General features: G+C 39.5%; 1 long non-coding RNA gene across 1 annotated transcript in view; it reads right to left on the bottom strand.

Annotated features, from left to right (window-relative positions):
* Positions 1–1,374: 1,374 nt before the first annotated feature.
* Positions 1,375–24,876, bottom strand: part of LOC308640645 — a 357,814-nt gene continuing 334,312 nt past the window's right edge. The window contains exon 3 of the long non-coding RNA XR_014020326.1: positions 1,375–1,429. This is a non-coding gene — a long non-coding RNA (uncharacterized lncRNA). The remainder of the gene's footprint in view (positions 1,430–24,876) is intronic.

Below are 24,876 nucleotides of genomic sequence, written 5' to 3'. Positions count from 1 at the left end.
AGCCATGACACTCAAAAAGCTCATGACTGGGGCAGTTTGTAATCTTTTGTTCATGAAAATTCCCCAAGAACACAGAATGACCTATGGGGCCAACTGGAGACTAACTGACCACAACTTTCAGGCTTGCTTATGTTGCCTGAACCCCCAAACTTCCCTTTTGTGTTTTTTTGTGCTTAAATATGGAGCCAACTGAAGGCAGGGGCACCACTCTGACCATCTCATTCTTTTGAGAGTAGAGTGTCTGCCACTGGCCAGCAATAAAGGCTTAACTGGAATGAGACTGTGTGGTCTGAGAGTTACTTGGGGGTCCCGGTATTACAATGTGAAATCTGAGCCCCTCCCCTTACATGCTGGGTATAAAATTCTGAAACCACCTGAACTCGGGGTTCAGGGGATGGATGGATTGATTACAGCAAAAACAGTGCCCTCTGAGACTGGCTGCAGCCAGATAAAACTGTTTACAGCTACCTTCAGTGCCTTGCCTCCTTTGTCCCTACATCGTTATTACCCTGTGTGCTTACCTAACTATAGGACTGGTGTGACTCTACATCATGGACTCTCAGAAAAGGGAGCAGTTATACTGTATTGATGTAGCCCAGGATTCCATATCCCTGGGATCTATAAACAACCCCCTTATTCCCTTTAAAGCAGTTATTCTGACCAAACACAAGGAAGTGTTAAGTGATTATTCTTTCCCCTCAAGGATAATATTCACAAATAGAAACAAATGCTTTCAAAAGTGTTGTTCTTGCCAGGGACATTGGCACAGGCCTGTAACCCCAGTTAAGCGGGAGGCTGAAGCAGGAGGATCACAAATTGGATGCCAGCCCAGATTCCAACAGAAGGGGAAGGGAGGAAGATAGTGGGGAACGGAGGGGGGAAAGGAGGGGGGAAGGAAGATTGATTGATTCTTTACAATATTTCACTAAGCGATAATGACAAGTAGCAGAATGTGTCTATTTGAAATGAGTGGGAAGAAGGAATGTCTGGCTGAGCTGTGAGGTGGAGGGAAGGTGGCCTTTTAGAAGGCAGGAGGCGCCTGCAATATGGAGGACCTCCACTGGGTGGAGCTCCACTGAAAGAAGGAAGGTGCATTTATGGTCCTGCTTCCTACACGTTGGGAAAAATGAGTGTGGGCCACACAGGTAAGGATCAAAGGGGACACCTGGGACCTGAACCTCCCTTCCAAACCCAGGGAACCAGGGGACAGGGCCCAGGGCCACCCGACAGCAGCGACTCCGCGCGCCACTCAGCTGCTCACCCGCCCGCCGGGCTCCAAGGCAAGTGCTGACCGCCTACCTTCAGCGAACTCACCATTTTTGGCTTCTCTGGTGACCTGGCGTCCTCTGGAGGAACCTCCGGGCACCTGAGATCCCCGAGAACACTGGCAGCACAGTCACCTGGGTCCCTGGAGCAGAGAACACGGGGCCTGGAGCAGGAGTAGCCCAGTTGGTGAGGAAGAAAAGCCCGCAAGCTGGCGGAAGCCCGCCCTTCCCCTCCCTCTGCGCACTGATTGGACAGTTCCCCCCAGGGACCCGGATGGATGACCTCCAGGCCCGCCTCTGGATCGTGACTGACAGCTAACGTCATCCAATCACAGGCTGAAATTGGGTAGAGTGACAGATTCTTGGCCCCAGCCCTTTTCAGAAGGAGCTTCCAGGCTGTGCTGGGAACTAATCCAGGTGGGAAGCCTTGGTTTAGCCTCTGGGACAGAGGTGACTCAGGCCCCTGAGCTAGGCTTCAGCCACAGAGTGCTTTCCGAACATGGCGAGGCCCTGGGTTTAACCTCAACATAAAAACAAAGCACAGCTTCTCCTGGAGGCTGAGGCTGTAGGAGCCCAAGGTCAGGTCAGCACCTGCAAACAGTGAGACCCTGTCTTCAAATAAAATGAAAAGGGTGGGGATGGAGCTCAGAGGTCATGGTCAAGCCCCATTGGGTTTATTCCCCAGTACCTTAAAAAAGAAAGAATGATATTTTATTATATATTATATATATATATTATATATTTTTGTATATATAAAATATATATCATATATTTTTTATAAAATATATATAATATATATTTTATACATAAAATATGTATTTTATATAATATATTATGTATATATAATAGATATTTTATATAATATAGTTTATATATATAATATATTTATATATATATATATATATAAAATATATATATATATATTTCTCACACCAAGTACATCTAATCAGAATATTATCTATAATATATTATATTATAGATAATATAATATATATATATATATATATATATATATATATATATATATATATATATATATTTTTTTTTTTTTTTCCCCCCAGCTGATGCGACCTCAAGTGACTTAGAAAGACACAGTCTCCAAATTTTTGAAACACTTTTTAAAGATATCATATATATGACCCATATATAATATCTAAAAATGAAAACAATTTTAAAACTTCAGTAATTCTCCTCACCTCCTGCCCTCTGTTGCTTTGAGGAGGCTCCTGATCTATGAAAGGAAGCAACTGGGGTTGGCTCTGATGCCCAAGGCTCCCTCCCCAGCAGAAAGGGTGGGGGAGGAAGGAAGGCAATCCTCTAGGGCAGCAATGTGCTGTGGAAATAAAATGGGTGTTTTGGGATTAGTGTCTATGTTCTACTTCGACTGTTAGGAAGCCTTATGTAGAGATGTGACTCTGGTGACCCCACAGGTCTGGTCAGGTGTTCACCCAAAACCAAACAGAAAAGGTTATGATGCAAAGCAGGAAAGAAACTTTGACCAGTGCAGCTACACCAGGAAGACAAGGAAACCCTGTCCTTACCCTGTCTTCAGATGCTGACAAGGACTTTGAGGTTTTGTAGAATGGGTAATCATAGGCATGTATGGATAGGGGAAATTCATTCTAGGATTTAGTATTATCTGTAGGATTTAAGCTTCAGGCATCTGTGGTCTTATAACTTGTCTGTGAGCTCACGCTCACTTGCCCCCTGGACGCATGTCACTCTATTGCAAAGACTGACCTCACTTTGTCAGGAGGAAGTCCCCCTCCAGTGTATTCTTTCCATGTCAAGGTTTTCAAGAAAAGCCACAAGCCCTAGGAAGCAACATACCCCCAGGCGCTGACCCAGCACTCTCAGCATCCTGGGTTTCAACTGATAGTCCAACCAGAAAGAAACCAAAACCCTGCTCAGCTGGGCCCATTAACCCTGCATATAAACCATAAAAAATTGCCACTTGGGGCCAATACTGCCTGTCATGTCTATCCCCCTCTTGGAAATTAAGTACAATTTTTTTCTCTACTCTTAAGTTGGGCTTTGTGAAGTCTTTCACATCCTGCTCACTGGCCCAAGTTCATTCGACCTATCAATATTGCCCATGGACTAGGGGGGCTATTGGGTAAAAAGTGATATTTCCACAGGTGTGGAAAAGTGGACACTTAGTTGCCCAGGGCTCAGAATTGAATTCCAGGTGCCTTTATTGTCCCCCATGGTAGAGACTGAATGGAGGGCAGGGCACTTTGCCACTGAGCATTGCTTTTATTGTGGTTCAAAGAAGGTGGGTGTGAGCATAACTGTAATGGGCCCGAGAGAATAACTCCAGATGGTGACTCCAAGCTACAATCAATCCAATGAAGATGTTGACAAATCAGAGGGTGAGACCAAGCATAATTGATCATGCCTGTAATCCCAGAGGCTCAGGAGGCCGAGACAGGAGGATTGCCTGTTAGAATCTAGCCATCAGCAAAAATGAGGTGCTAAGCAACTCAATGAGAGCCTGACTCTAAATAAAATACCAAACATGGATGGGTATGAGAATATAGTATTTTGCTTTAAATGTAGAATTGAGACATAAGAAAGGCAGCCTGAGGGCAAGGAGAGCAAAATGGAGAGTCAAGTGTACAGCCTCAGACTGTGGATGTGGCAGATCCCGAGTACATGCACCTGAACTACCCTGGACACACAGGAGGTAGGGGAGGGGTCACCCTGACCAAGAGAGAAAGAAACATTGTTGATTTAGGTAAAGTCAAAAGTGTCTAGCTCCAAGATGCACTCAATCCAAGAAGACTTTCCGACACAAAAGGACAAAGGGAGTTGGGGACAACTAAGGGTGTATTGCTTTATATACAAATATGTGGGGTTTTTGATACCAGGGATTTAACTGAGCACTCCCTAGCCACTGAGCCAAACTTTCAGCTCTTTTTTACTTTTACACAGGGTCTGGCTAAGTGGCTTAGGGCCTCCCTAAGCTGCAGAGGCTGCTTCAAACTTGCAACTTTCCTGCATTAACCTCCCAAACCAGTGGGATGTCAGGCATGTGCCACTCTGCCCTGCAGCATGCTTCTATAAACAGCCCAGTGGGACACAGTGAAACCCAGGTGAAGATCTGGAAGTTGGTGCACCCCATAGTACTTTGCCAAAGAGGAACTGGGGTGGGAAGCGGGGACCCTTGTGAACCAGAGGATAGAATGCTGACTGCAACTTGCCTGCTTGCCCACATGTTAAATCCTGAAACACTGTCAGTGAAAGCTGTGCATTTTCTGTACCTGTGTCTTTTAGGGGACACACACAAGAATGGTGGGAACAGATGGTTAAGAGAATAATCCTATAAAATGGGCCCACCGTGCTGACCTGCACGTGCATTCTTTTCCAAAAAGCAGTTTACCTGCAACTCTGCCTGGCCCAAGTGGACAGGAGATGTCACATTCCTCAGCCAACTACCTGTGATCTGCGTGAGAAATGCAGGCAGGAAACCCCCTAAGAGGAACCCAAGTGACTATGCGGGGACAGACTTTGTGACTCTTTCCACAGACCAGATTTTGGAAGAAAGGATAATTTTTTGGATAAGAATCCAATTAGAATGGCTCAGCGTGGGCCAAGGTGACATAGAGTTGCCATGACCGTCGAGTCTTGAAAGTATGATGTCACCCTGCTGTCAAAAGTCAAAAAGTGCACCTGGGCAGGAGTCTCTGGAAATTTCCCAGGGACTCCAATAAAACTAGAGTGCAGAAGAGGCACAGGGTCCGTCTGCTTTCTGAGAGGACCCACTCTCGCCCTTGAGAATGTCCCCTTCCCCTTCAAGAAGTTCATGCCTGTTACAGGGTGACATGTCTGAAAACTTTCTGATGTGATTGCAAAAATCATGGGTTCAAGGGGGTCTTTTCACTGCCTCAGTTTCTCAGGAGGTCCCAGCTCTATAATGAGTTCATTCTCTCTCTAAAAAAAAAAAAAAATCAGAAACCTTCATTAACAAACAGCAAAACAAAACAAACAACAACAAAAATAGATCAGTAACATGCTAGCGCAGCCTCCACAATTTAGCTTCACTCTGTCTCAGAATAAAACTTGCAATAGAGATGTAGTTCAGGGCATGTAGTTCAGAGGGCCGGGCTTGGTGGTGCACATTTCAAGTCACAGGAGCTTGTGAGGCTGAGGCAGGAGGACCATGAGTTCAAAGCCAGAGTCAGCCATGGTGAGGTCCTAAGCAATTTGGTGAGACCCTTTCTCTAAATAAAATACAAAATAGGGCTGTGGATGGGGCTCAGTGGTTGAGTGCCCCTGCGTTCAATCCCCAGTCCCCACCCTCCCTCCAAAAAGACATAAGAAAATAGAATGTAAAAGGGCAGATATAAAACTAACGACATCAACAGTGACATTATATGGGAATTGACTGAGCGATCCTATCCAAAGGTAGAAAAATAAAAATAAAAACAATGTCCAATTCTACGCACCTGAGACCCAGATCAGGAAATGTAATGAGCAAACTAGTCCCATCTTTGCCCCAGATCTCCCTCCTAGCTGCCTGATTTCTTTTTCTTTGGGTTCTATGATGTCTCCTCTGACCTTAAGGGTTCACAGAAAGAGAGAACGAGAAAGAGAGAGAGAGAGAGAGAGAGAGAGAGAGAGAGAGAGAGAGAGAGAGAGAGAGAGAGAGAGAGAGAGTTTCAGGGGTTGATGTAGTGATCTGTCAGAGCCTCTTGCTTCAGGACTGGAAGGCGGGGATTCATTCAGAGTCGCTCCCCACATATCTCCTCTTCCTTAATATTTGAAGGCGATTGGGAAATTGTATCTTTCAGTCACTGGATTCTTGGTCCGAGGTCATCTGATCTACTATTGAAACACAAAAGGCATTAGTAGGAAACATACTATCTCTGGGACATAGGCAACTTGGAAGATCCAGGTTAGTAGTAGTAGTAGTAGTAGTAGTAGTAGTAGTAGTAGTAGTATTCTGCCAAACACTCATCAGAAGATTCTTCATCTTTTCTTGATTTTATTGGGAAGCCTTGGACTTTGCAATGGTAACATTGACATTTTCATTTGGCATGGCGCTTCAGCCTCTCCACAAACCATGGAGCAGAGGGCTCAGTCACAATATTTATCACAGTGGCCTTTTAGAGCATTTTAACTCAGTTCTAGTTTTACCATCAGCATTTATCTGACTATGAAAGCTCTTGGAAGGAATTTAAGTCTGACGTTAAGAGAATCCCTATGTTGTAAGTTTGAAACAGAGCCATGAAGACTGTATCATGGAAGCAAGGGATAATATTTAAAGTGGTCACTTCATGAGACCAGGAGATGGCCTAGGTCTGGATAACTGGCATGTGCCGCAGTCTTGGCTGGGCACAGAATCACGAGCCAATCAAGCAGGAACAAAACTTTATTTTGAAAAAGCCGCTAACACTCTCAGCGCCAGCAAGTCAAAAACCGGTCCTCCCACGAGGGTGTCCGACCGGAACCGCCCGCCGACCGGAACCCCCGGGGTCCCCCCGGACCTCCCCCGGAATTTCCTCCTACTATCCTTCCCCAACCAATGGGAACTCTCCAAGAGTCTGGTAACATGAGTCCGTAACATGAGTCCGGTAGCAGGCCAAGGTGAACAGCGGGAGTCCAATTTGCATATGAATGTAAATCTTAACATAATCATCTCAGTGGCTAGCTGGCGTCACTTTACAACCAAAGGTGCCATACATTGTATATTTGCTTGTGGCTCCTAGCATCTGCCCCCTTCTGTTTAATTAAGCAACAAGCAATGTGGCTAGGGACCGTGCCTGGTAGGTTGTCCAATTTAACATATGGTTCTTACCCGTCATGGGAGAACTGACCTTTAGGCGTCAGCTTCCTGTCTTAGGTTGAATCCACTGTAATCAGAGCAACCCGTCGCTGACTACCGGTCCAGCATTCAGCCATGCTCGTGGATAGGCCTATGCACCAGTGGGGGGGTGAGGTTCTTGCCTCACCTCTGTTGGCCCCCAAATTTTGCCTTGGTGCCAGTGGGGGGGTGAGGTTCTTTGCCTCACCTCTGTTGGCCCCCAAATTTTAGACCATCACTAGTAGAAGGGAGGAGGATACAGAAATGCCACGACACCAAGCCAATTGATGGCTCCTTGGAAAAATTGCGTCACTGGTGACACCATCAGCAAAGATATGCCAGTATTACCACAATAAACATGGGGTGAGCTGGCAAGGAAATTGCATCACTGGTGACACCATCAGCAAAGATATGCCAGCAGTACCACAATTCGGTGCACCAGATGATATTTTACAATGTATACAACTGATATATAGTCCAGGCAAGTTCTGCAAGCAGTTCAAATTGGAGGAGTCTATCAATATGTCCATTTCCTCCCAAAGTAAATCAAGTCCTTGATTGAGCATTACTTGTTGAGTTATATTCATTGATGCATCAGTTTATACAGTTTACTGTGATAGCTATCATAGAAGCTGTAGTTTGGTTTTATCTCAGTCTTCACCGGAATTGGGATGGAGATGGAAATTCTGGCAATGATGCTAAAGAGACATTATCCTGAACAGAGTTATTAAATATAATGAAAAGGAATGGTGAAAGTAAACAAACAGATCTGTTAACCATCTTTAACAACAATCATAAACAGCTGTTCACCTAATTTAAATTAAACCATATAAATCACGTGAATAAAGAAAAAATTCGGATCCATTTTTTCATGAGCGCTCCTCATATAAGAAATATGGACATACACACATACAGACATACAACACAAAACAGAAGTGTGCACACAACATACAACACATAAGACAATAGTAAATAAAGGCCTTGTAACTATACTTAGGTGAAATCTCCATTGCAATGTTTAAAAACTCCACAGTCAAAAAATAAATAAATAAATAAATAAATAAATAAAAAATAAAACACAGTCAAAAAATAAAACTGATCAGAAAAACATTAACCTAGGTTTGTATGAGCTCAAAAATAAAATAGAACTTTATGATGTGGAAAAATGCAATAATAAAATAGATACTGAAAAAAAAAAAAAAAAAAAAAAACACCTTGGTTAATCACTGTCGCCGATGTAAGAATAGCCAAGCTGGAGCTCTGGATGTCAGCTGTTATGGATTTGAGTCAAATCATCTTCTTTTTCTGTAGAAATTGTTTTAGTTAATCTCTCTGGAATCCAAATTGGTTGCTGTTCATCCTGTGGGAAAACACAGACAGCGCCCCGATTCCAGACTATCACTGGATCCGGGCCTTTCCATTGTCCTGTTAGAATATCTTTCCAAAGTACCTTAGGCTTATGTACATTTTTGGGGTACAAATGTCTTTCCGCAGCACTAAGTCCCGATGAATCTAAATTTAAAAAGTTTAGAGTAAAAAGGGTTATTTTAAGTTTATCTTTGGGGGATATATACCCCTTTCCAATTCCCTCCTTTTGTTTTAATAAGTACATTTTAATAGTTTGATGAGCTCTTTCAACTATGCCTTGTCCTTGTGGATTGTATGGAATTCCTGTTATGTGAGTAATACCAAATGATGAGCAAAATTGTTTAAAAGAGGAGGAAGTATAACCAGGACCGTTGTCCGTTTTTAACTGTTTTGGAACGCCCACAGTGGCAAAATTTTGTAAGCAATGAGCTATAACATCTTTAGTTTTTTCTCCGGCATGAAGGGAGCCCATCAAAAATCCGGAAGAGGTATCAACTGTAACATGTAAATATTTTAATTTTCCAAATTCTGGCAAGTGTGTGACGTCCATCTGCCAAATATGGTTAGGTATTAGTCCTCTAGGATTGACTCCAAGATTAACTTGTGGTAAAAATGTCACACAATTTTGACATTGTTTTATTATATGTCTGGCCTGTTCTTTAGTTATTTTAAAACGCTTTTGTAAAGTATTAGCATTGACATGGAACCTTTTATGAAAATTTATAGCTTCTTCTATTGTGGAGAAAATATGTATGTCATGTGTAGATTTATCTGCTAGTTCATTGCCCATACTAAGGGCTCCAGGCAATCCTGTATGTGCCCTGATATGACCTATGAAGAATGGATCTTTTCGGTCCCAGATTAGACTTTGTATAGCGGAAAACAAAGAGAAAACAGTAGAGGAAGGGGAAATCCTACCAGCATCTTCAAGGGAATTAATAGCATTAACTACATACTGACTATCAGAAAATAAATTAAATACAGAATCTTTAAACATCATAAAAGCTTGTAATACTGCATTAAGCTCTACCTTTTGAGCTGATTGTTTGGGTACTAAAAATGTAAAAGTTTGATCAGGAGTAACTACTGCTGCTGTACCATTGTTTGACCCATCAGTGAATATATTTGGAGCATTTATGATAGGGGTTTTTCTTGTCATTTTTGGAAAAACTACAGGATGCTTAGACCAAAAAGACAACAAAGGATTAGATGGTAAGTGATTATCAAATGAAACACTAGTTTTACACAGGATTATTGCCCAAGTATTTAACTCATTAGCTAACTCATCAATTTGATCCATAGTATATGGAGTAATAATTTTATTGGGAGAAATCCCAAACACTCCCTTAGCTGCTTTTATTCCTTTGAGTATTAATTGTCCTACAGCCTCAGGATATCTAGTAAGAATAGTGTTAGGGGAATAAGATAAATGTATCCACAATAATGGACCTTCTTGCCAAAATACTCCTGTAGGAATATTTTTTGTTGGTAGTACAATAAATAATAAAGGCAAACTTATATCAATTCTATCCAAATGCATATTTTCCATATATGTTTCAATGATTTTTAATACTTTTCTTGCTTCAGGCGTTAACATGCGGGGTGAATTTGGATCTGATGGACCTTTTAGAATATCAAATAAAGGTCCTAACTCTCCTGTTGGTATGCCTAGATAAGGCCTTATCCAATTTATGTCTCCCAATAACTTTTGAAAGTCATTAAGTGATTTGAGTTGATCTACTCGTATTTGAATTTTTGGTGGACGGACCATGGTTGAGGATAATAGAACTCCTAAATAATTAATTGGAAGATTTAATTGTACTTTATCTATTGCTATCTCTAGATTATAATTTTTCAATAAATTTGTAAGTGTGGCATAACATTCTAGTAATGTGTTTTTATCTTTATGTGCCAGTAACACATCATCCATATAGTGAAATATTTGTAGTTCAGGATTTTGGTTTCTAAGTGGCTGGATTGCTTTATTAACATAAATTTGACACATAGTTGGGCTGTTAGCCATCCCTTGAGGGAGTACTTTCCATTCATATCTCTGATCAGGACCTTCATGATTCAGTGCAGGGATAGTAAATGCAAAATGTGGACTATCCTCGGGATGAATTGGAATTGAAAAGAAACAATCTTTAATATCTATAACTAAAACATGCCAGGTTTTTGGTAAAGCAGACAATTGAGGAATCCCTGATTGAGCAGGTCCCATAATAACCATCTCATTATTAATGGCTCTTAAATCTTGTAATAATCTCCATTTACCAGATTTCTTTTTAATGACAAAAATGGGAGTATTATAGGGGGATACGGAAGGTTGTATATGTCCTTCCGCTAACTGTTGTCTGACCAAGTCATGGGCTACTTGTATCTTTTCTTTAGTCAAGGGCCACTGAGGAACCCACACTGGTCTTTCTGATTTCCAAGTAATTTTGATTGTCTCAGTGGCCCTTTCTGAAAACCCAATTCATGTCTATTTATTTCTTGATCTATTTGAATAGGTGCTGTCATACCTTGTTCTTGTTCTCTTAATCTTTTTTCTTTCCTAAAGCCTTGTTTAGCCCTAGTCGTGGGCGCGTTAGGATTGATGTTATTTGTTAATGTCAATCCTAATTGATCTAGGACATCTCGTCCCCATAAATTTACAGGAAGATGATCCAATACATAGGGCTGTATAGTTCCTTCACATCCTTCAGGATCCCTCCAATCTAATACCATAGCACTTCTATGGGGATTTGTTGCCACTCCTAGGCCTCGAAGCGTTTGAGTGGCTTGTTGTAATGGCCAATATTTTGGCCATTCTTGACGAGAGATGACACTAAGGTCAGCTCCTGTGTCCAGCAGCCCATTAAAGTCATGTCCTTGAATATTTAATTTTAGCATTGGGCGAGAATCTAAATTCAAAGACAGCATAGCCCAATCTACACCTGTGGAGCCTAATCCCTTGGAACCTCTTTCTACATTACAACTGGAAAATTTATCATGCAGGCTGGGTATTATTAATAACTGTGCTATTCTATCTCCTGGTGAAATTACTGATATACCTCTTGGAGAACTAGCTATAATTTTTATTTCACCTTCATAATCGGGATCAATTACCCCAGGACTTATCATAAGTCCTTTTAGTGTAGAAGAACTGCGTCCCAATAATAAGCCTACTGTTCCCTGGGGAAGAGGTCCTTTTACTCCTGTGGGAATGATTTGAATTCCCATCTCTGGGGTTAGTACTGCTCTGGCAGAGGCGCAGATGTCCAGCCCTGCGCTCCCTCTAGTTTGTCTGATGAGGGATTTAATGGATAATGCGTCCTGGGCACTACCTTGATGGGGCTGTTGGGTTCCTCCATTGCCCCATATATTTGTGGTTTGGGGCCCCGGGGCATTGGGCCCTCTAGTCCGTTTTTTGGCAATGGAGCTTGATACCTTTCTCCACGATATCGTGGGTAAACACTTGGTCCTTGTTCGTTTTTTGATAACGGAATACCCTCTATGGTGGTTTGAGAACGGCATTCATTAGCCCAATGTCTCCCTCTACGGCATCGTGGGCAAATACCTGGTATTCTATTCCTTTGATATCCAGCTTTGTTAAACCCTCCTCTTATGGGGCAACTCCTTTTAAAATGTCCTGTTTGATTACAATTATAGCATGTTCTTGGCCTGGCATCTAAAGCCTGTTGTACTGCTGCTAAGACTTGCCCCTGTTCATTAATGTCTCTACATAATTTAATATATGTGTTTAAATCCTCATGTCTCCATGGTCTAATGACCTCTCTGCAGCAACGATTTGCTTGGTCATAAGCCAGTTGTTTTATAAATGGCATTACCTGTTCTGTATTTCCAAATATCCTAGAGGCTGACTGAATAAGTCTATCTACAAATTCAGCATAAGGTTCATTAGTTCCTTGTATTACCTTAGATAATTGACCTTGTAAGTCTCCATGCCCCTGTAAAGTTTTCCATGCCCTAACTGCATCTACAGCAATTTGTGCGTACACACCAGGGTCATATTCAATTTGTTGTCTTTGACCCTCATAAGGTCCCTTCCCCAAAAGCATGTCCATATTTCTTTGAGGGTACCCAGCTTCTGCATTTCGCCTAGCTGTCTCCATGCAAAATTCCTCATTGGCAACCTTCCATAACAAATATTGTCCTCCGTTTAGCACAGATCGACACATGTTAGCCCAATCTGCTGGTGTCATGTCCAAGTTGGTAACAGATTCAACCATGCTTATTGTGAAGGGAGCTTGCGGCCCATAGGTCGTTACAGCCTCCTTTAATTGCTTTATTGTTTTGAAATCTAAAGCACGGTGAATTCGTTGCCCTCCTGCCTGCTCAAGTACAGGGCATGCTAATCTTTGGGGTCCTGCCTCAGAATTCCGTCCATCAACTACGGTAGTTGAGGGCCGCTCAGCGGTAGATGGAGCTGTTGGCTGAGTTACGCCCTCTGGTGATAGAACGGAGTTGGTAGCAACCTCCTGTTGTAATTCTCCACCTGATGGCTGCTTGTCCTCTAAGCTTGCTTTCTTTAAATTCTCCTCTGTCTGACTAGCTTGAGAGACCTTCTCTTTTGCTTGACCTAGCGTTTTTTCTACCATAGTCTGGACCTCTAACAATTTACTTAACAGTTTTTCGGTTTGTTTTTTATTGGATTCTAATCTACTATAACCTAACCCAATAAGGTAGGATAAAACAAAGCCGAAGCAGAATGAAACAAAGACGGAGCAGACAATGGTTGTATCAATTTTCTCTTTCTCAGGGCTGAATAACTTCAAACCTTGAGCCAACCATTTTTTCCAGTTCGCCTGAGAAAATTCTAGGGCTAGGGAGCTCGAAATGAAAACAAAATAAATCAAAACAAGAACACATTGTTTTCTGAGAAGGTCATCCATCCTGTCGCCTTCCCTCAGGGGCGAGCAATTTACTCACCTCTAAGCTTCAGGCGTTCCCCGCACGGGCCGCCAAATGCCGCAGTCTTGGCTGGGCACAGAATCACGAGCCAATCAAGCAGGAACAAAACTTTATTTTGAAAAAGCCGCTAACACTCTCAGCGCCAGCAAGTCAAAAACCGGTCCTCCCACGAGGGTGTCCGACCGGAACCGCCCGCCGACCGGAACCCCCGGGGTCCCCCCGGACCTCCCCCGGAATTTCCTCCTACTATCCTTCCCCAACCAATGGGAACTCTCCAAGAGTCTGGTAACATGAGTCCGTAACATGAGTCCGGTAGCAGGCCAAGGTGAACAGCGGGAGTCCAATTTGCATATGAATGTAAATCTTAACATAATCATCTCAGTGGCTAGCTGGCGTCACTTTACAACCAAAGGTGCCATACATTGTATATTTGCTTGTGGCTCCTAGCAGGCATGCACCTCTTTCAGACCTGAATCTTAACTTCAGCAGAGTGTAGCTCTGAAATATCAGCTGGCAATAACTAAGATGAGTTGTATTCATACAGGCTACAGGATAGTCATCATCCTTTCTCTTAATTCTCACATTTAAGGAATCTGTTAGATCTGTCAGTGATGTAGATATTCTGATGGCAGAAGACAAACCTCCTAACATCCTTTTGGGTGCCATCTCATGAGGGTTAGGGTATTACCAGTAAAACCTCCAGGTGACAGGCACCCTTCTGTAATTGTTCTTGTCCATTCTAGGAGACCAGCCTAAATGCATCCACTATTTCTAGACCTCTTGTGTGGTCCTGACTAGACATTTGCATAATACTCAGGAATACTCAGGAATAATACTTAGGAAACGTGCCAATTTCCATTGTAGCATTATCAGGGCAACCCTACGTTGGTGGATACCTTATGTAAATAACTGGCCTGTAGAGAAAAATGCTATTTCAACAATCCTTTTCTTTGGACAATGGTCCAGATAAGGAGTTTTAATTTCCAAGGGCCAGCATGATTGTCTGGTTTAGGTTTCTCGTATGGTTTCTTTTCCTCAAATATAATCCCAGACAACTTGTTTGCCATAGGATCGACATATAACTGGCCACTACAGTCAGTAGGATTAATCTAGCTTCATGGGTGGGATTTCCAGTCCACACTACAATGTACATTAAAAATGGATCTGAGTGCTGGGATGGTGGCTCCGTGGTGGAGTGCTCGCCTAGCACTTGCGAGGCCCTGGGTTTGATCCTCAGCACCACATGAGAAAATAAACAAAATAAAGGTATTGTTTCCATCTACAACTAAAAAAAATAATTAAAAAAAATAGATCTGAGAAATGGGTCCATAGAAGTATCTTCATAATTTTTGCTTACCTGACAAGCTCATGATGCTGCATGGTTGGAAAATCTGCAGTTGGAAGATTTACCTTTCTTTGTCAGGTTTTTCAGTCATTTTCATGATGACAGATTTAAATTCTATCTTTTCAAATCTGATTTAATTTACTGAATCATATTCAGCAGCAGTCAACATGATTCAGTAAATTCAGCAGCAGTCTCAATTTTTTTTTTGGGGGGGGGATGGTGCTGGGGATTGAACCCAGGGCCTGTGCATGTGAGGAAAGCACCCTAACAACTGAGCTATATGCCCTGAGATTCTCAATGTTACAATTAAGAAAAAAATTAAATATTTTGTAAGATCTATTGTGTGCCTCTGGGGTCCTGTGTTCCCCCTTTTCTTTATTTAATAAAATTGAGTAAATACTTGGCATAAGCCATAGTATCATCAGTTTAAGTTATGGATAGTAGTACAAGTATTTAAATGATCAGATTTACCTTGTATTGATTATTGTATTTTCCCAATATATATACTAGGTGATCCATTCTAACAATTTAAAAGGAATCCTCAATCTCTTTCTGAGAGAAGGTCTCAAAATATCTTCATGTCTCAGAATATTATCCTTTAAATAGGTGTCTCCCGATTGTCTTTTTAAAAATGTCATTAAGCATTATATATATCCTACGATATTTTTATGGATAATAGGTCCAGTCAGAGAACTTCTATCATGTCCATGAATTTTCAACAAGGTTTGCAACTTTTATTGCTCAAAACTAACGTACAACTTTAATTTGGAGAACCTCAGTCCTAATAAAATCCCCAGATCTCAAAATGATTCAACAAACAAAATATGCAAGAATAGACAGTCTTTGAATCAATCAAATTTAGTCTCCAAGGAGAATTGTAAAAATTAGAATCTAAGTCAGCAGTTTAATGTATTTAGTGTTTAATCAAGGATGTGAATTTATTCACCCAAATTAATCCTTGCCTTAAACAATAAGAATCATTAGGCAATAAAGACTTTGCTTAACAGAATTAAACTTAATATTTTAATAGGTCTTTATCATGTCAAAATATGAACAAAAAATATTAGCTCAGTATCAGCATAGAGAGTAAAATAAGGGAAATAGCCTGAAATATCCTTGAATTAATCAGTTAAAACTTTTAGTCAGTCCAGTACATACAAATATTTTTTTGTTTTTTACATTTCTATATTATCTGTCTAATTAATAATATAAATATATTTCTATTTAGGAAAATATTTTTAACATAAAAATCTAGAATATAAAGATCTTGGTTTACCCAAAGATGATTTCTTTCTACTTAGGTCCTCCAGTGTGTGCTTCTCCTCTGTTGAAATTCCTTTTAGAATTTTTCCTGGTTACACTTTGAAATGATTTCTGTAAATAATTTCTGAAAAATAATTATCTTTGTACCTTGATAAAAAAAGAAATATCAATGAGGCCTGGGGTTGGGGTTCAGTGGTAGCACACTTGCCTGGCATGCATGAGGCACTGGGTTTGATTCTTGGCAATGCATACAAATAAATAAAAAAGGAAAAGGCCCATCAACAACTTAAAAAATATATATATTTTTTTTAAAAAAAAGAAAAGAAATATCAATGTAAATATAGTTAAAGTCCTTGGATATTTCTGTAGATAAGGCATAACCTATAATTAATACAGTAGAATTGATTAACTTTATGTAACCACGTGGTTCTTAAGATATTTTGGATCCATTTCAATTTGTTTTAACTAGGAGTGAACGCTTTCATGTGACATCACGTGATGTAGCTGATGATCCTTGTGTATACATCTATTTATTTCTTGTAATTATATAGTCAGGAACAAGAAGAGGGATTTGGGGGGCCATCCCAGGAACATAGATGGCTTTGTTTCTGTGATAAGCAAATGCATCCCTGAGTTACAGCCATCTGATCTAGTAGGAGATTCAGAAAATACACACACACACACACACACACACACACACACACACACACACACAGGCTGAACCCTTTTACTGAGGAGAAGCCATTCAAATGAGGCCAGGGGTCAGGTTTCAGGGGGCTGAGTCTAGCTTCCTGATGTCTTGTCCACAAGAGGCTTGGTTTCAGCTTTGGAGTTGTTCTGTATCCTCACTTGCAGGGAAAGCATGAATGAGAGTCAGACCCCATCATTCCTCCTCCAATTAAAAAAATCCTGCAGGAGAATGGTGGAGTTGTGGGAAGGGCGCCCCCTGCCGGGCTCTTGCAGGGACACGCGGCTGCAGAGTTCTTAGGGTCCCTGTTAGCCTCAGATTGTGTCACCTGAGCAGCAAGTGGGGACCTACTCTAAGATCCCCCAGATTTCAGAGATGGGGGTATTTGCACAGAGCATATCAATAACCTTTGGAAAATATTCATTAGTAAAATAATGTTATACTGAAGTATGCATAGATTTTGGAATGCTTCAGTCTAGAGACTGTTTTCACATTCTTTATGGTGTTTGAAGAGAAAATTCTTATCAATTTGATGAGGTACTCTTTATCAAATTTTCTGTTCTTGCTGGTGTAGTGGTTCATGCCTGTCATCTCAGCAGCTCAGGAGGCTGGCGCAGGAGGACTGCGAGTTTCCAACCAGCCTTGGCAACTTAGTGAGGCCTGAAGCAACTCAGTGAGATCTTCTCTCTAAATAAAATATAAAGAAGAGCTGGGCATGTGGATCAGTGGTTAAGTGCCCATAGGTTCAATCCTCCATACCAAGAAAAACAAATAAAAAATAAAAATTTTTTAAAAGTGGTTTCTGATTGTACCTTCACTATGATTCTAAGACATCTATCCTCTCTCAAGATCCCCAAAATTCCCTCTTGTTTTTTGCCTTGATAATTCGAGTAATTTCAGTATTTGCATTTCTGTGTGTTCCATGACACTAGAGTATATTTGGACACATTATACATACATGGAGTGTAACTTATTCTGCTTAGGATCCCAGTCTTTTAGTTGTACATGATGGGGAGTTACCCTGGTCGGTAGTTATAAATGAACATAAAAAATGTGTCCTATTCAGTTTACTCTCTTTCCTATACCATTCCCCTCCCTTTCCATAAGTTCCCTTTATCTAATCCAATACACTTTTATTTTTCCCTCCTCAACCTCCCTGTGTGTGTGTGTGTGTGTGTGTGTGTGTATCACATTTTCTTTATCCATTCATCTGTTGAAGGGCAACTAGGCTGATTGCATAGTTGAGCTATTGTGAATTGAGTTGCTATAAACATTTTTGTGGCTGAGTCACTGTAGTGCGCTGATTTTTAAGTCCTTTGGATATAAATCGAGAAGTGGCATAGCTGGGTCAAATGGAGGTTCCATTTCAAGTTTTCCAAGGAATCTCAATACTGCTTTCCAGAGTGGTTGCAGCAATCTGCAGTCCCACCCACAATGGGTGAGTGAACCTTTTCCCCACCTACTTGCCAATATTTAATGATACTTGTATTCCTGAGAATGGCCCTCCTGACTGGAGTGAGAGGAAATAGTTTTAACTTGCATTTCTCTAATTACTAGAGATATTGAACTTTTTTTCATATATTTGTTAACCATGGATGACTGTATGTTTAGTGTGTGACTGGTGCTGGGGCTGCAGCTTCATCATTCTGCAGGACAACTTTTGAATTTTCTAGAATCATTTTAGAAACACTTCTGTCCTCATTGAAATTCTTGGTCCATTTACCATAGTGAATTGTTCACAGTTGTGTGCATCATTCCATCTTCAAATACTCTCAGTGGTTTATAAGAATCCAATCTCAGGCTAGAACTTTGTGGTTTGTTCACTGTAGTTTTTCAGTAAGAATTGATGTCACTGTGCTGAACCACAGAGTTTTGTCATGTATTTGAAAGAGTGGGTCATAGTTTTGGTTTTCTTCACAAATTGATGTGGGTTTTAGGGAAATTGTCATGTTCTCTCCAAGTTTGGGGAATACACTGAATCCTTATGTCAATTAGTGGTGCACTGTTTTCTTTTACTTTTTTGGAAATTTAAAAAATATATTTATAAAAACTTATGTGACTTTTACAAAACAATTATAGAATTCCCAAAGATTTAACAAAATTCAAGCCCAATTGAAGTTTATTACAATAATCTTTCCTAGACTTGTTAGGCTCGAATCCAGGACCCTCCAAAGACCACCAGAGACCAAGATCCTTGTATGCAGCAAAGAATTGTTTATTGGGAGCTAGCTTGGTCCTCCATGTGCATCCAGCAACTTGTGATGCTGAGAGGCCCCTAGCCCAGGGTTTGCAGCAGTTTTATACACTCTCTGGGGAAGGCAGGGACTTCACATACGTCATAGCATCTCTTGGCAAATCATCACACACCGCGGGAAAATCATAAAAGAACTCTAAATCATGATTAGCACATTCACTTGTGGGAACAATTTGGGTAGGGGTGATTGATTAGTACAGAGGGGGATTAATTTGAACTGGTTGGTTTAGGCCACGAGGATTGTATGTGCTGAACTACATGGTTTCCCAACATGTTATCAACCACCATAAACTACTGGGAGGGTCATCTGGCATCCCAGGTATTTCCCTATCTCATGCTGATTGGTGGCTGCTAGGGGGTTGCTATGGGTCCCCACCTAAACTGAGTCAGGGACAGCTGGCACAGCAGATATCTCCTGTTATTTGCAGAAAAACAACTCAGCAGGGTGCATTTATGCCTAGGAGTGCTTTGTGGGTCTTTTAAAGGACAAGGGTCATGCCCCTTCCATGGACAGGCTTTGCTCTGTGGTACAGGCTGGTTTTTCAGACTCAATGGCATTTTTAACAAAGGTTGGGGGATCTCTGATCTCTGTGCCCTTCAACAGATGAATGGATAAAGAAATTTTGGTATATATACAGAATGGAATACTATGCAGCCTAAAAGAAGAACAAAATGATGACATTTACCAGCAAATAGATGGAAATGGAGAATATCATGCTAAGTGAAATAAGCCAGTCCCAAGAAATCAGAGGCCAAATGTCTTCTCAGATATGCAGATCTAATTCACAATAAGGGTGAGGTTCTTGGGAAGAATAGAGGAACTTTGGATTAGACAGAGGGAAGTGAAAAGGGGGGAGGGGCTATGGAGTGTGTAGGAAACATTGTGCAGGACTTCCCATTTAAAATCCATAAAAATGTCAATAAATTTAAAAGCACTGAAATTAGGACAAGTATCTTTTATAACTACAATGAAATTAAGTTAAAAAAAAACATAAAATTTTAAAATTTGCTAACATGTAGCAATTAGACAGTGTATTTTTAGGAAGAAGAAAAAGTAAAAACAAGAAAATAGTTTAGGTGGATAAATAGATGACCCCCAAGTAATTCACGGTGGCTCCTTGAAAGTCAGTGAGGCCCTACATCAAAATACAACATAAAAATAGCTGGGGATAGGTCTCAGTGGTAAAGTGCTCCTGGGTAAAACCCCCAGTACAAGTAAACACAAATAAAAAACAACAAAGAAAACACCTGGAGGGCTATACACATGTCAGACAAAATCAGTTGTAACAGAAATTGTTAGAAAGAGGCAAGAACATGATATATACTTGTAATTACATATATTAAATTATATATTAAATACATATGCACATTTATGATAAAAATTAAAATATATATACATATCAATAAAGGGGGCAATCTCACAAACTAAGTTATAAATGTATACATGTCAAAAAAAAATGCTCCAAAATATGTGAAGTGAAAACTATCAGGATTAAAGGAAGAAAAATTTCTCCAAAAATGGGTGGATAATTTGTGATATCCCATTTTCAAGAATGAATGAAATGTCTAACAGAAAGTTCATGTAAAACAAAACAAAATGACTTGAACAACAGTATAACTTTTCTAGGTCTAGAGGACTATATAGAATATTCTGCCCCCAAGAGTAGAATACACATTTTACTCCAGTGTGTAGGAAACATTATGCAGAACTTGCCATTTTAAAGCCATAAAAATGTCAATAAATTTTAAAGCACAGAAATTAGGACAAGTACCTTTTGTAACTACAATGAACTAAAGTTAATAAAACAGAAAATTTAAAAATTTGCACACATGTAGCAATTAGTGAACTCTTTAGGAAGAAGAAAAAGAAAAAAATAGAAACTTGTTTAAATGGATAAAAATGAAAATCAAACATGAAAATGAAAGCAACTATGCCAAAACTGATGAGATGCAGCTAAAGTAGCCCTCAGAAGAAAATTCATAACAACAAAGGCCTACATTATAAAAGAAAAACTGCCCAAACAAATACCTAAATTTACACAGTACTAGACAAAGAGAAGCAAGCTGTAATCAAATTGCACAGAGGATAAATTCTAATAAAGAATAGAACAAGCATAAAACAAATAGACAAAAGAATTAAGAAAACAAACTTGATTGTTCAAAAGATTTACAAAATTGATTGTTCAATTAACCAAGCAAAAAGAGAGAGAGAGAGAGAGAGAGAGAGAGAGAGAGAGAGAGAGAGTACTCAAGTTAATAAGTATCAAAAAAAAGTGAGACCACAAAAACAGACTCCACAAAAAAATTAGAAAAATTTAAGGGCATATTAAGAACAACTGAATGTGAACAAATTTTTACATAACATCCATCAAAACTGACTTAGACATAGAAAATCTCAAAAGACTTAATAAGAGATTGAATCAGTAAAAAAAAAAAATAGTAACATCCATATCAGAGCTGGGCATGGTTGGTGTACACCTGTATCCCAGTGACTTGGGAGGCTGAGGCAGGAAGATCGTGAGTTCAAAGCCAGCCTCAGCAAAAGCAAGGTTCTGAGCAACTCAGTGAGACCCTGTCTCTAAATAAAATACAAAATAGGACTGGGGATTTGGCTTGGGGGTCAAGGGCCCTGGAGTTCAATCCCTGGTAGCCAACAACAACAAAATTCCATATTAGAAATGTGAAGTAAAACTATCAATCTATATCTAACTCTAAAAACAGATAGATAGCTTTGTGTGAATTAAATCCTAAGGTCTCTACGAAAGAATGATTTAAAAAAAATGTTCAGCATTTGTGCAGGATATAGCACCAATCAATACAACTTTTTAGCTGAACAATAAATATTAAAAGCAAAATTACTTTTAAAAATTCCATTTATGGTAGTATCGAATATTAAATACATAGCAAAAAAATTAACAAACAAATATCTCTTGTAAGCAGAAAATACTATAGAAAATGTTTAAAAGAATAAATAGGCATTGACTATTTATTGATAAGATTAATGTTGCTGAAATGGTAAAATGCAAATTAATTTACATATCAATGTAAATCTTACCAAAATTCCCACATGCCATTTTTGAAAAAGATGCAATAATAAGCCTAAAGTGAATATGGAAGTTCAGTCTACCTCAAATACCAAATACAGTTTGTTTGTTTGTTTGTTTTCAATAAAAATATAAAGAACAAAACTGGGAGGCTCATACATCCCAATTTTAAAGCTCATTATAAATTTTCAGTACTCAAAGAAACTGGATCCCTATTCCTCACCCTGTTCAAAATCAATTCAAAAGTGGTAAAAGACCTGACTGTGAAACTACAAAATAAACAAGGGAAAGCAATTTAAGACTCTTGTAAGGACAACAAATGTTTTGGACAGAATTTTGAAATCACAAAAAGTAAAAATTAAAAATTCCATTAAACTAAAAAGTTGATGAACAGCAAAGAAAAAAAGGGGGGAGGGAATCCTTATAAAATGGGAGAAAATCTTTGCCCAGTATGTGTTTGATACAACTTCATATTTAGAATATGTAAAGAACAAAAAAAAATCATAACACCAAACAAACAATCAAAAACTAAGTAATGCCATTCAAGTGGGCAAACGAAGTAGACAATTTTTCAAAAGAAACAAAAAGTTCCAGCAAACATGAAGAAAAATATTCAATATAAGTAGCCTTCAGGAAAATGCAAATAAAAAATACAATGAGGAAGACTGGAGAAATAACTCAGTAGGTAGAGTGCTTGCCTTGCATGTGCAAGGCCCTGGGTTCAGTCCCCAGCACCACAAGAAAAAAAAATACATGAGGTATCATCACATCCCAGTAAGAATGGATAAATTAGAAAAGTGACAAACACGATGTGGATGTAGAAAAAAATCAACACTTAGGCACAGGTGTGTGCAAGTAAATTGGGTAGCTGATATAAAAAACTGTGCATATTACTCAAAAAATTAACAATAGCTGGGATCATGGCACATGACTAATCCCATATATTTAAGAAGCTAAAGAAGGAGGATTACAAGTTTAAGGCCAGCTTGTATAAGTTCAAGTTCAAACAGTGCAAAACCCTGTCTCCAATAAAAAAGAAATATGCTGGAGGCCAGGAATGGTGATAAATGCCTGTAAAGTAGGCAACTTGGGAGACCACAGGAGGAGGATCCTGAATTTGCTGCGAGGATAGGAAACTTAATGTAATGCTCCCTCAAAATAACAATAATAATAATAATAATAATAATAATAATAATAATAATAATAATAAAATAAGGCACTGTGATGTAGTCTAATTGTCAAATGTTTGCCAAGCACATGAGGCTTTGGTTAAGTCTTTTGTATCTCAACCAAATAATACTAAAATAGAATTACCTTGTGATTCAGGTATCCCACTTGGGAGTATGTAATGAACAAGAATGAAACCTTCATCTGATACCTGGATGCCCATGTTTATTGAGGCACATCCCAATTGAAAAGATATAGAATCACCTAGGAATTGTGTGGCAGATGGACAAAGAAAATATGACATATATGTATGCATACATCCATAAAAATCAAATCCTGCCACCTGCAACCAATTGTATGAAATTGGAGGGTAGAGTGGTAAAATGAAACAAAACCAGACACATAAATACAAACACTGCATGCTGTCCCTCGTGTGTGGGAGGCTAAACCTGAATTTAGGTTGGTGATTTTTAAAGGTTAAAGAGTGAAGGTGGGAAATGAGAAAGGGATTTCATCAGTGGATGTGGCATATGTGTTAAAATTCCATGCAGAGACCCTTTATTGTGTATATATAGTACATCTTCATCAAAGCTATTTCGAAAATGTTACTGTAATCAGTACTGAGTCACACTTACAAAATGATTAAATGGAATAATATTCCAGGCATGTTTGTGGATGCCTATAGTACCAGCAACTCAGGGGACTGAGGAAGGAGAATTGACAATTTGAGGTCACCCTTGGGAATATAGCAAGATATTGTCTCAAAACCAAAGAAATAATAAACTGGGGATGAATCTCAGTGGTAGAGTGTTTCTAGATTCAAATTCATTACTTCAAAAAGAAATAAGTAAATAGAATATAATTTAGAAATAGATCCTTATATTTATGGAACATGATCTCAAACACTATCTCACACTTTACACAATTAATTTTAAATGGAAGGGGCTGGGGGTGTGGCTCAAGCAATAGCGCGCTCGCCTAGCATGTGTGCAGCTCGGGTTCGATCCTCAGCACCACATACAAACTAAGATGTTGTGTGTGCCAAATACTAAAAAAAAATATTAAAATTTTAAATGGAAGAAAAGTGTAAATATGAGAATTGGGACTACAAGATTCTTGGCAGAAAACATGTAGAAATCTCATAACCCTGCATTGAACAATGGATTCTTAGAAAAGACAAATTTTGTTTCTCTTTGGTACCAGGGATTGAACCCACGGGAGCTTAACTACTGATCAACATTCCCAGCCCTTTTAAAAATTTTACTTAGAGACCAATTGCTAAGTCTGGCTTTGAACATGTGATCCTCCTGCCTCAGCCTCCCAAACTGCTAGGATTATAGGCATGTGCCAAAAGATACTGCTTATAATGCCACATATTTAGAAAGTATCTACAGGATTTTAGATATGAGGTTTATGATGTGGCATAATAAATTCTGTGAAGGGTAAAGAAAAAATATATTTATAATTTAGCCAATATGTTTTTTTTAAACTATAGACTTCATCTAGACTTCCATATATACTATTTGAAATTTCACTGTCCCCAGTGGGGACTTCTATCTGAAAAACTCCAACCATATTTACCTTGTATAAGTCAAACCTGGACATCCATTTTTTCTTAATCTATAGACTTAAATAAAATTGAAATTTCTCAAGAGTAAAGATTACTCCTCTGGAGCCAAATGATCAATAGCTTTGTGTGGAATCATATTAGCTGAAGGGCTGTAAAAGAAATATTAACTAATTAACTTCTGACCCCAAATAA

This window comes from Spermophilus citellus (assembly GCF_964194105.1).
Source record: "Spermophilus citellus genome assembly, contig: SCAFFOLD_170, whole genome shotgun sequence".
NCBI classification, from domain to species: Eukaryota; Metazoa; Chordata; class Mammalia; order Rodentia; family Sciuridae; genus Spermophilus; species Spermophilus citellus.
This window is presented reverse-complemented; position numbering and strand designations above follow the sequence as displayed.